The sequence below is a fragment of the Melanerpes formicivorus genome, unplaced genomic scaffold (assembly GCF_026170545.1).
Source record: "Melanerpes formicivorus ecotype bairdi unplaced genomic scaffold, bMelFor1.0.p_v2 SCAF_75, whole genome shotgun sequence".
NCBI lineage: Eukaryota > Metazoa > Chordata > Aves > Piciformes > Picidae > Melanerpes > Melanerpes formicivorus.
This window is the reverse complement of record NW_027142427.1, coordinates 190890-201249: the sequence shown is the minus strand read 5'-3', so window position 1 is coordinate 201249 and position 10360 is coordinate 190890. Positions and strand designations below refer to the sequence as shown.

The window sequence follows — 10360 nt, the reverse complement described above, 5'->3', positions numbered from 1 at the left end:
CTTTGCTCTGTAACCAAGCCCCCTCAGTTTTGGGCTTGTGTCCATTTTATTGTAGAGGTTTCAGTTGAAAGTTTCCTCCTGGCTCTTGCATTAGCTGTTGAGAATGAGGTCTTCTTCATAGAGCTCTGCCTCCTGCTCATGAGGTCAGGATATGTTGTGGTTTCCTGCATCTCCTGGGGAGGGGGGTGGACATTGGTGCCTACCTGGGGCCCCAGGATGGAGGTCAGCAGCATTGTTCAGCCTCTGCCTGGACTCAGGGTAGCTGTCCAGTCCAAGCAGGGAGCATCCAGTGTTAGGGACATTCCCCTGGGTGCTCCAAAAAGTGCGGTGGAGGTGCTGTCATCTCCTGAACCTGCCAGAGCAAGGCCTGGGGGCTGGTTTGTCAGCAGCCAAGAAGAGCCTGCTGGGCTTCTTGAGCTGGATCCTGTTACTTAGACCTGAGCCTGTCTGCAATGACTGGGAGGGCAAGGCTGCTATGGAGAAGGCTCTCCCTCCATAAAGCAGCTTGCAGGTCCTGGGGTGGACGTACATGCAGAGCAGAGCTTTCAGGGTTACAGCTGTTAGACTGACCTAGCTGATGAGCGTGGTGGGAAGTGGCCAGAGCTGATTTGGGCAGCTCATGCTCCCCTCCTGCCCCAGGAGCTGAGTGTGCAGGGTGCTCTGCCCCCAGGTTTTACCTTCTCTACAGAAAGATGCTGCAGGTGTGAAACGTCTCAGCCATCTCATGCCGAGCGTGGGTGAATCCTGCACGTCCTCGGTGTGTCCTTCTCCCACCCCCTGGCCCAGGACCTGCCCTTCAGTGAACATCCCAAATGAGAACAGGCCCTGAAGCAAGGAGCTGCTGGGGTGGTGCAAGCCCCAGTTCTCTCCAGCTCTGACCAAAAAGCTATCCACAAGCAGCTGCTGTCCAATGCTATGGGCCCTTCGATGTCATCTTTGCTCCTGCTAAGATGCTGCCTCAGGTGACAGTTGTTATCACACCTGCACAAAAGCAGTGCTGTGCTGGGCTTTGCACCAGCACAGAGAGAGGGAGAAGAGGAGAGCAGATGCCTTGTAGGGCCCTGGGCTGAGCTGGGCTTGTGGCTTCCTGCTCTGGGTGGCTGCAGGATAATCAGCTTCGGTTGACTGTCTCAACTTCAGACAACTTCTGCCTCAAGGGCAAGGCCTGGCATCTTCTGTAGCTAAAAAACCCATTCAGGAGGAAGGAGGCCAGATCCTGCAGAGATGCATCCCACTGGATGCACAGTCTGAATGGAGTCAGAGAGTAAATCCATGGCAGCAGAAGCAGGGGGAGCCAGGTGTGGTTCATGAAGGCAAACATTCTCAGCCTTCCTGCCTCATACAAAGGTACCCAGCAGCTGGATCTTTCTGCCATCTCAGGCTGCTGGCTTTGTGGTTTCCTTTCTCACATCCCTGCTGATTCTTATCCCCACCCTGCCCTGAGGTCCCCACCCCATCACCTACAACTGCTTGGCTGAACCTGAGTTTAACACACATTGAAGGAATGCCTAGAAACCTTTCCCTCAGTGGAACTGTCCTGGTGCCAAGCAATCAGGAGATGTTTTCAGCAGCATCTGCATCTCATCTCCCCATGACTAAGCCAGGTTGCTCCCCTGGGAAAGGCACACTGCTGTGCCAAGGAGGAGACCATGAGTGCCAAGGCTGCTCTGCTGCCTCCCTCCTCCCCCACTGCAACATCCATGAGTACCATACTTGGGGTGAACCACCAGTTTTACATCTCCACCTGGGGAGTCTGTCCCCCAGGCAGAATCCAGACCTCCACCAAGCCATCCCACGCTGGCTGGCTGCTCCTTCTCAGTGCTGAGCATGCCAGTGCAGGCTTGCTTTTGCTGAGCAGCCTCTCAACACTGCAGCCTGCTTCAGTCTCCCCCACCTCTGACTGACACAAAGTGAGTCTGCTCCCTGCAGCCGAAGTCTTTCTGGCCTTTTCCTTGCCCTCTCCCCGGCTTTTCTGTTGGGGATGGCATCCAGCTTGGCCTGGCACTGAAACCTCCAGCTGAGTTTTCTGTGTGTGTGCAGGGGGAAAGAATGAAAGCAAAAGGACTGTGCAAAAGCTGGAGGGGGAGGACACTGCAGGGTTTAGTCTCATTTCCTCGGCGTGATGCCGTCCTGTGAAATCTGGGAGCGCACCAAAAAGACCTCAGCCCCCAGGAATGGTGTGGGGAGGCCAGCGGGCCAGCTTCCCAGTGGGTTTTCCAGGGACAACTGGAGCTGCCGGCAGGGTCAGGATGTGACATCACGGCCCGGAGAAAAACGCTGGGCCCCGCGTTTCTCTAATGAAACTGCAGCGAGCGGCGGAGCGCAGCGTCTCTCCCTGCCTCTGCCAGCCCCGAGACGCCGACAGCCCCGGCGGGGAGCCTGGCTTGGGCTTTTTCTTCTTATTCCCCCCACCACACACACTGTTCCCTCGATAAGAGCAGAAAGTGCCTCGGAGGGATTTGGGGCTGGAAGCAGACAGTGCTGGGAGATGAGGTGAGTCCCGGGGGTGGAAAGAAAAGCGCCAGTGCTGCACGCTGAGGATGTTCCTGGCTGCTTTTAAGCACAGGTTGGGCAAGAGCCGGTTGGAGTTAGCCTGGGAAGGAGCGATCTTTCACCCAGCTGGCGCATGGACGCCTCTAGAAGGCTCTTCCCCTTCCTCCAGCATGTCTGGGCTCAGCTGCCAGAGTGTAAATACCCTCGGAGGCTGTTTCAGGATGCGAGAGGGTCGAGGAGCAGCGACGCTGGGGCAGGGATTAGTGCAGATGGCTGGTGGTGTGCAGAGGAACCGGGGCGGGGAGGGATGGGGGGAACCTGCCGGGGATGGAAGCACACAGTGCGGGCAGACACCACGCTCCTCTGGTGGGACAGTCCCGGCAGCAGCTCTGCCAGTGTCGGAGGGAGGGCGGAAAGCTGTGGGCGGGGGCGACTGGGAGAGAGCAAGCGGCGGAGATGGGTTTTCAGCAGCTGGCTTATCTCCTTTCGTCTCTTTCCTTGAGCTCGCAGGCCTGGAGCTCCCAGTGTCTGGGATTACGGCTCTGATGGCAGGGTAATCACCCTCGGGACTGAAGCCGGGCAGTCGGACACCGTGAAGGCCATCGGACGCGTCTTTGAAGGGCTCCCAGCAAGTCATTAGTGGCAGCAGTGAGATCCCAGCCCCCAGGAATGAGGTATTCCACAACTCCCCTGGTCCCACCGTGTGTCACTGAATGGTGAATGAACTGGGCACGCTGCCTCTAACCTGGGGAGATGGGGCTTTGCTTGGAGGCATCTTGGGCGACTCAGGCAAAAGTGTTTTGGTGCCTTTGGCGGTGGCTGCCAGGGAGCTGTTGCTTTGCTAGTGGTGGGGCAGGGAGGTAGAGCAAGGAGCAGGACCAAGGAGGGGCCAGCAGGGCAGCAAGCCAAGGTGTGTGGTGGTCCCATTCCTTGAAGCCACGTTGGGTTTGCTTCGCACAAGCTGGGGATTTCCGAGGGCCAGGCGAGCCGGGGGAAGCACCAGCACAACTTCCCTGCCGGTAGCTGCCCCGGCTGGGGACAGGGGGATGAGTCCTGCTGGTGCTCCAGGGGTGGCTGCTCTGGAGATGGGCACCTGGTGGCTGGCTCGCAGAACGCTCACACCGCTTGGGAGTCTCCGCGGCCCCGGTGGGGTTTGCACAAGGGAGGTTTGGCAGCGAGAAGATGCTGCTGAGAGCTCAGAGCTTCTCTGCAGCTCCCCCAAACCACGTGCTGGGCCTTGACCCCCCTCCCAGCATCTTGTCTTGGCTTGTTTCCTGGAATTTTCCATCATTTGGGTTATATTTGGGATCAGCAGCCAATAGCCCCGTTTCTCACAGGCAGCCCAGCTGGGCCTTGGCTCTGTCAAGAAGCACAGAAGAAGCAGGGCCAGCACCCCAAGACTTTGCTCACCAGCATCCTCCCTCTGCAGCCCCTATTTCTTAGGATGATTAAAACCAGACATAGCTATCACAAATTCTGGAAAAGAGAGGATCCATTTCTTTCCCTGAGGAAGCCCCTGCCTCAGTGGGGGTGGCTGGAGCTCAAGAATTGCTCAGGAGAAGCAGCCTTGGTCTTTGGGGTGCAAGTCCACCAAGAGGAAGCCCCGGTTCCAAAGATGTTCTAGGACAGGTTGAAGAGTAAATTTTGCACCAAGCCTTCTCTGGAGCTTGAAGGAAAGCTCAGAGACAGGCTGTTGAGTCAGCAGCCAGACAGCAGCACTTCCTAGAGCAGCAGAAAGCCAGCCGAGCCCCAGGGCCAGCTGGTTTCTGGTCAGACTGTCCATCTGGAGGCTGGCTGGCTGTTTTGGGGCTCTGGCAGATGGTGACTGAGCTGATGCCTGCCTTGCCCCTCTGCCAGGAATGGGGAAGGATAGGACTTTTGTGCTGCCAGTGGTGGGGATAAGGCATAAAGCATGGAAGCAGCTGACATCTGGGCAGCTGGAGGCAAGATGCCCTGGAGAAGCCCATGGGGCATGTGCAGGGCTGGTAGTATTTAACCTACACTTTGCTCTGTGGTACCTGAAGCTGTGTGGATCTGCACTTTTCCCCTGAAGCCTTTGGTTTTGCAGCCTCTAATATAAAGGCAGCCTGAGGAGGGAGATGAGTTTTGAAACTGGGGAGACTGAGGCAGGGAACAAACACCAGACCATGCCTGGTGCCCATCACTCTGCAGACTGGTGGTGTGTCTGACAGATTCTCCCTGCTGGGTTTCTGACAGAAGCTTATTTGGGGTCAAACCCAGGAGTTTTCTTTGGTGAACTTGCCTCAAGCCTGCAGGACCTGGTGGGGAGGCAGCTACCCTCCTGTCACTCTGCCTGCTTTCCCCTTTTGTTTCACCAGTTTCTAACAGACCTCTCAAAGTTACTTTCAATTTACAACAAAGCCTTTGTCTTGCCTTCCTCTGTGGTTTTTCAATGACAGAAAAAGCATGGAAAAAAAAACTCCAACCCCAAAAAGCTGTAGTAAAACCCAACCCTCAAACCTGAAATTAGTGGCTTAGTTTGACCCTGAGCTCACACAGAACCACAGAATGCATCAGGCTGGAAGGGACCTTCAAAGGTCATCTTGTCCAACCTCCCCCTGCAGTGAGCAGGAACATCTTTAACTAGATCAGGTTGCTCAGGGCCCCGTGAAGTTTGACCTTGAATGTCTCCAGGGAAGGGGCCTCCACCTCCACCCCCAGTGCTGAAGAGTGATGAAGTGGAGGTTTGAAGGTCTGCACATCTTTAGTTCTTACAAATTCCAAGAAAACTCAAAAAGAAATAGTAATTGGCAACCTCCAACTGCTCAGCCTGAAACTTTGCCATCACCACTGCTCTCCCCTCCTACTTGAGCAAGGACCCAAGAGCATTCGCTCTTGGTTTCATCTTTCTCTCTATCACTTCCACTTTCTGTTCTGCCTGGGAGCCTCCTATGATGCACAAGGCCCCACCACCCAGTTAATTCCCTTTCATCTCTGGACCTGCCAGCAATCCAGGAAATGAGTTTTTCACATGTCTCTCTCGGCTCCATCCCCAGCAGTGGTTCTGCAAAGCTTAACCTTGCTAAACCCAACTGAGTTTTGCTTCTGCTGCCGCCGGTGAGAACAGGGACAGGCCTTCACGGATGTGGATGGGGTCTTGGGGCCACTCAGCTGGTTCTGTAGCAAGCTCTCTGCAAAGCCCAGGCTATTTTCACTGGAGGTGTTCAGGAGGAGACTTGATGGGGTGCTTGGTTGCATGGTTTAGTTGATTAGGTGGTGTTGGATGATAGGTTGGACGTGATGATCTTGAAGGTCTCTTCCAACCTGGTCTGGTCTGGTCTGGTCTGGTCTATTCTATTCTATTCTATTCTATTCTATTCTATTCTATTCTATTCTATTCTATTCCATTCCATTCCATTCCATTCCATTCCATCCCATTCCATTCCATTCCATTCCATCCCATTCCATTCCATTCCATTCCATTCCATTCCATTCCATTCCATCCTATCCTATCCTATCCTATCCTATCCTATCCTATCCTATCCTATCCTATCCTATCCTATCCTATCCTATCCTATCCTATGAGATGGGGCTGAGCACCAAGTGTGCCATTGTGTGGCTGTCCCATGAGAAGTGGGTTCCTCTTTCCAGCCAGCAGCTCCTCTCCTCCTCTTCCTGACTGTCCTTGGCAGGGACAGAGGGTGACAGCAGGGAAAGTCTCCAGCTCCACGGCCGCCTGCTTCGTTCCCTGCCTAGTTGGATGAGGTTTGATTTGGGGCTTTGCAGATGCTTCAGAAAGGGATGTGTGAGCCTCTGGGGCGCTGGCACCACCCTGTGATGGGAACTGTGGTGTGGTGAATTGTGGTTGCAGCCTTTGCCAAGGCTCCTCTCAGGGAAGCTTTGATTTTGCACGTGGGAACCAAAGGCAGAGAGCTGCAGGCTGCCACCAGGGCACCGGTCCAGGCCTCACCAGCATGAACTGGCAGCAGGATGTGTATGGTCATGTTGTAGGAAGCTGCTGTCTAAGCTTGTAGAATGGCAGGTCTCCCTTCAGATTTCCCACCACAGGCAGTGTGAGCAGCAAGCTGGACTTGTGTGGGTCTTCTGTCCTACCCCAAGCCTCGGCAGATCCCAGCCTGATTTCCAGGAACGTGACAGCCCTGAACATTAAGCTTGGTTGAACTGCATGCTGAAGTGAAACCTTGGAACATCTCCCATTTTCCATCTCTTTGCATGGATCTGTCCCAAATACTTGGCAAGTGATGGAAGAGCACTGGTGGACGCTGGAAAAATCTGGTCTTGTGTTTGCTGCTGCTGCTCTTTTCCACCAGTTTAGACTCATGATGTGCCTGAGCCTGCTCCCAAAGGATTTTGCTTTTCTTCCCAGAAAGCAGGGGTGAGTGCTGGATCCCTGTGTGAGGAGAAACTGAGGCTTTGGTGAACTTCCAGAGCCTGTTTGCTCCAAGCTGGTATGTCCCATCTCAGCACTCACAGCTGTAAGGGCCGCAGCTATTCCAAGCCCTGGTCCTGCAGGGCCTCTGTGTAGCTCCCTCCCTGTGCTGCTCACATCCTTCCATGCCCATTGATCTCTCTGGTCAGTGAAAAGCTTTGGGGCAAAGAGGAGAACAACTCTGTTCTTTGGCACAGTGCCTCTCTCTGCTTCTTCAGATCGTAAATCCCAGGATGTGTTCTTGGCTTTGTGTTAAATTAAGTCTCTGGAGAGCATTTTTCTCCAGTAAAGTTTCACAAGGCCTTTTAATGACTTGGTAATTTGGTAGCAATGCTGGCAAGGGTCCTAAAAGCTGAACCTCTCATTGCTCCAGGGTGAGCTGCTGCCCAGGGAGCAGAGAGGCTGCGCTGGCAATCTGTGGGCTCAGGAGACAGGACTGGTGGTGAGACCCCACCTGGAGTACTGTATCCAGTTCTGGAGCCTCTATTACAGGAAGGATCTGGAGGTTGCTGGAACATGTCCAGAGTAGGGCCATGAGGATGATTAGAGGGCTGGAGCTCCTCTTCTGTGAGGTCAGACTGAGGGAGTTGGGGCTGTTCAGTCTGGAGAAGAGAAGGCTCCAAGGAAACCTTATTGTGGCATTCCAGTGTCTGAAAGGGGCTACAAGAAAGCTGGGGAGGGACTTTTTAGGATGTCAGGGAGTGATAGGACTGGGGGGAATGGAACAAAAATAGAAATTGGTAGATTGAGATTGGATATTAGGAAGAATTTCTTCCCCATGAAGGTGGTGAGACACTGGAACAGGTTGCCCAGGGAGGTGGTGGAAGCCTCATCCCTGGAGGTGTTTGCAGCCAGGCTGGATGTGGCTCTGAGCAACCTGCTGTAGTGTGAAGGGTCCCTGCCATGGGGTTGGAAGTGGATGATCCTTGAGGTCCCTTCCAACCCTAACAATTCTATGATTCTGTTCTATGATTCTGTGATTTGATGGGACACCACTTGCCAGGGTGGCACTTCACCACCCCCAAACAACCTGGTCTCTGCATGGAAAAGCCTACAAATACCTCCTGGAGCAGAGTGAATGGAGCTGAGGCCAGCAGAAATGGCAATACCGAGAGTGGTCTGTTGGCATGACTTGCCTTGCTGAGATCCCAGGGAAACCTCTGAGGTTAGATTCCAGTCCTTGTCTCTAGGGATATTAACCCAGAGGGACTGTTTGACCTCGTGGGATTGGTCCAGGCTAACATGGGAATATCTGAGTGGTTCATCCTCCATTTACCCAGCAAGGAAATGGAAGGCACAGGCTTGGCATGGTGCCTCGTGATGCCCGTCCAGCCTTGTGAGGTAGCAGGCACTGGGTGTTATGTGGGTGCTGGGCAAAGGGGCTGCTCAGCTTTGTTGGGGGTTGTGAAGTGGCTGGAGGCAGGGATGAAGGAGCTGCAGGATTCGTGGGGGCTGTGTTCATTCTGTCCTGGGGAGCTGCCAAGTGTCAGATGGGGAAATCCTGACTTCTTCTTGGAGGCACAGTTGTTTAGTTCTGCTTATTTTGATGGCTTTGTGTTTCAGCCAGAGCCTCAGCACTGGTTAGGCCACACCTTGAGTCCTGTGTCCAGTTCTGGGCCACTCAGTTTAGGAAAGATGTTGAGTTGCTGAAATGTGTCCAGAGAAGGGCAACAAAGCTGGGGAGAGGTGTGGAGCACAATCCCTATGAGGAGAGGCTGAGGGAGCTGGGGTTGCTTAGCCTGGAGAAGAGGAGGCTCAGGGGAGACCTTCTTGCTCTCTGCAACTATCTGAAGGGAGGTTGTAGCCAGGTGGGGGTTGGTCTCTTCTCCCAGGCAGCCAGCACCAGAACAAGAGGACACAGTCTAGAGCTGTGCCAGGGAAGGTTTAGGCTGGATGTTAGGAAGAAATTGTTCACAGAGAGAGTGATTGGCCATTGGAATGTGCTGTCCAGGGAGGTGGTGGAGTCACCATCCCTGGAGGTGTTTAGGAAGAGACTGGATGAGTCACTTAGTGCCATAGTTTAATGGATTAGATGGTGTTGGGTGATAGGTTGGACTCGGTGATCTCAAAGGTCTTTTCCAACCTGGTCTGGTCTATTCTATTCTATTCCTATTTCTATTCTATTCTATTCTATTCTATTCTATTCTATTCTATTCTATTCTATTCTATTCTATTCTATTCTATTCTATTCTATTCTATTCTATTCCTATTCCTATTTCTATTTCTATTTCTATTTCTATTTCTATTTCTATTTCTATTTCTATTTCTATTTCCACTCCATTCCACTCCATTCCACTCCACTCCATTCCATTCCATTCCATTCCATTCCATTCCATTCCATTCCATTCCATTCCATTCCATTCCATTCCGCTGGTGGCAGGAGAGGCAGAGATGAGGATAACAATCTCTGTATGAGGCTACAAACAGCAGGGAGGAAGAGGACCACTCCACATCCTGTTTCAGTGGTGGCAGCTCCACGTCCTGGTGTGGCAGCAGCCTCAGTTAATGACAAGTGCTTTGGGGGCTGTGTGAAAGCATCAGAGCTGCTGCTTCCCCCTTCCCTCCCACGCTGGCTGCCGAGCTGGGCACTGCTCAGCCTCATCAGGGCCAGACCCTGCTGATACCTCATCCCCAAGGGTTTCACAGCACTTTATATGTTACTGGATGAGGATTCCCATTCCAGTAGTGCTGTACAAGTATGTATGCATGCATATCTGCATATTCTAGAAGCTGTTATGCTAGCAAACTCCCTGGAAGGCTTTTTTTAGAGATGCTATCAACAGGATGTGTCTTGAATGTGGCAGCTGGGTGGGAGGACCCGGCTAAGGACTTTCTTTACTGCCTTGCTGTGCCCACAGTCTCCTGGCCTCTTCTGGGCTCTCTCAGGGCTGACTTATCAGAGATCCTTCCCCTCAGGATGGTTAGGATTCAGGATGTGATGCCAGGTCTCTCCATCAGTTGGCACTTTGAAAAGCTTGTGATCTTTTGGTTTTCTGAAGTAGAGAACGAGTTCTTTGACATGGTTGGAGGCAGCTGCTTGGGGCAGAGGAGGGAAAAGCATCCAGGAAATATCCCCCAGTCATTGCCCTTCGGTGATGAATGAGGACCACAGGGCTGGAGCTGTTAAAATCCCACCCAGCCACGTGAGCTGGGGAAAGTTTGGATGCTCCAATATTGAAGTCCTACTGCATAACATACCATGATGTCTGTGACCCCCTCTGGGGGGGTTAAAAAGCACCTCAAACCATACAGTTTCAGGTGTGGTTGTACCTGGGTTCAGCAGAGCATGGCAGGGTTTGATACCACCCTGCTGTCACCTATGTAATGGTGGCAAAGCAACACTCCAGCCTGTGGGAAAGGCTGTGGTTAGTGCACTAGCAGCATCCTGCACACTGGCCACAACAACCCCATGCAGTGCTACAGGCTGGGGTCAGAGTGGCTGGAGAGCAGCCAGGC

At 53.3% G+C, this 10360-nt stretch overlaps 1 protein-coding gene across 7 annotated transcripts in view; it reads left to right on the top strand.

Annotated features, from left to right (window-relative positions):
• The first annotated feature begins 1953 nt into the window (after positions 1 to 1953).
• Positions 1954 to 10360, top strand: part of MOB3C (MOB kinase activator 3C) — a 37160-nt gene continuing 28753 nt past the window's right edge. For 3 of the 7 annotated variants that reach the window (XR_010990521.1, XM_068163831.1, XM_068163827.1), the window contains exons 1-2: positions 1961 to 2493; positions 2997 to 3167. The gene's annotated coding sequence lies outside the window, so the exon portion shown is untranslated. The other 4 variants (XM_068163832.1, XM_068163829.1, XM_068163830.1 and 1 more) reach the window with 4 other exon arrangements.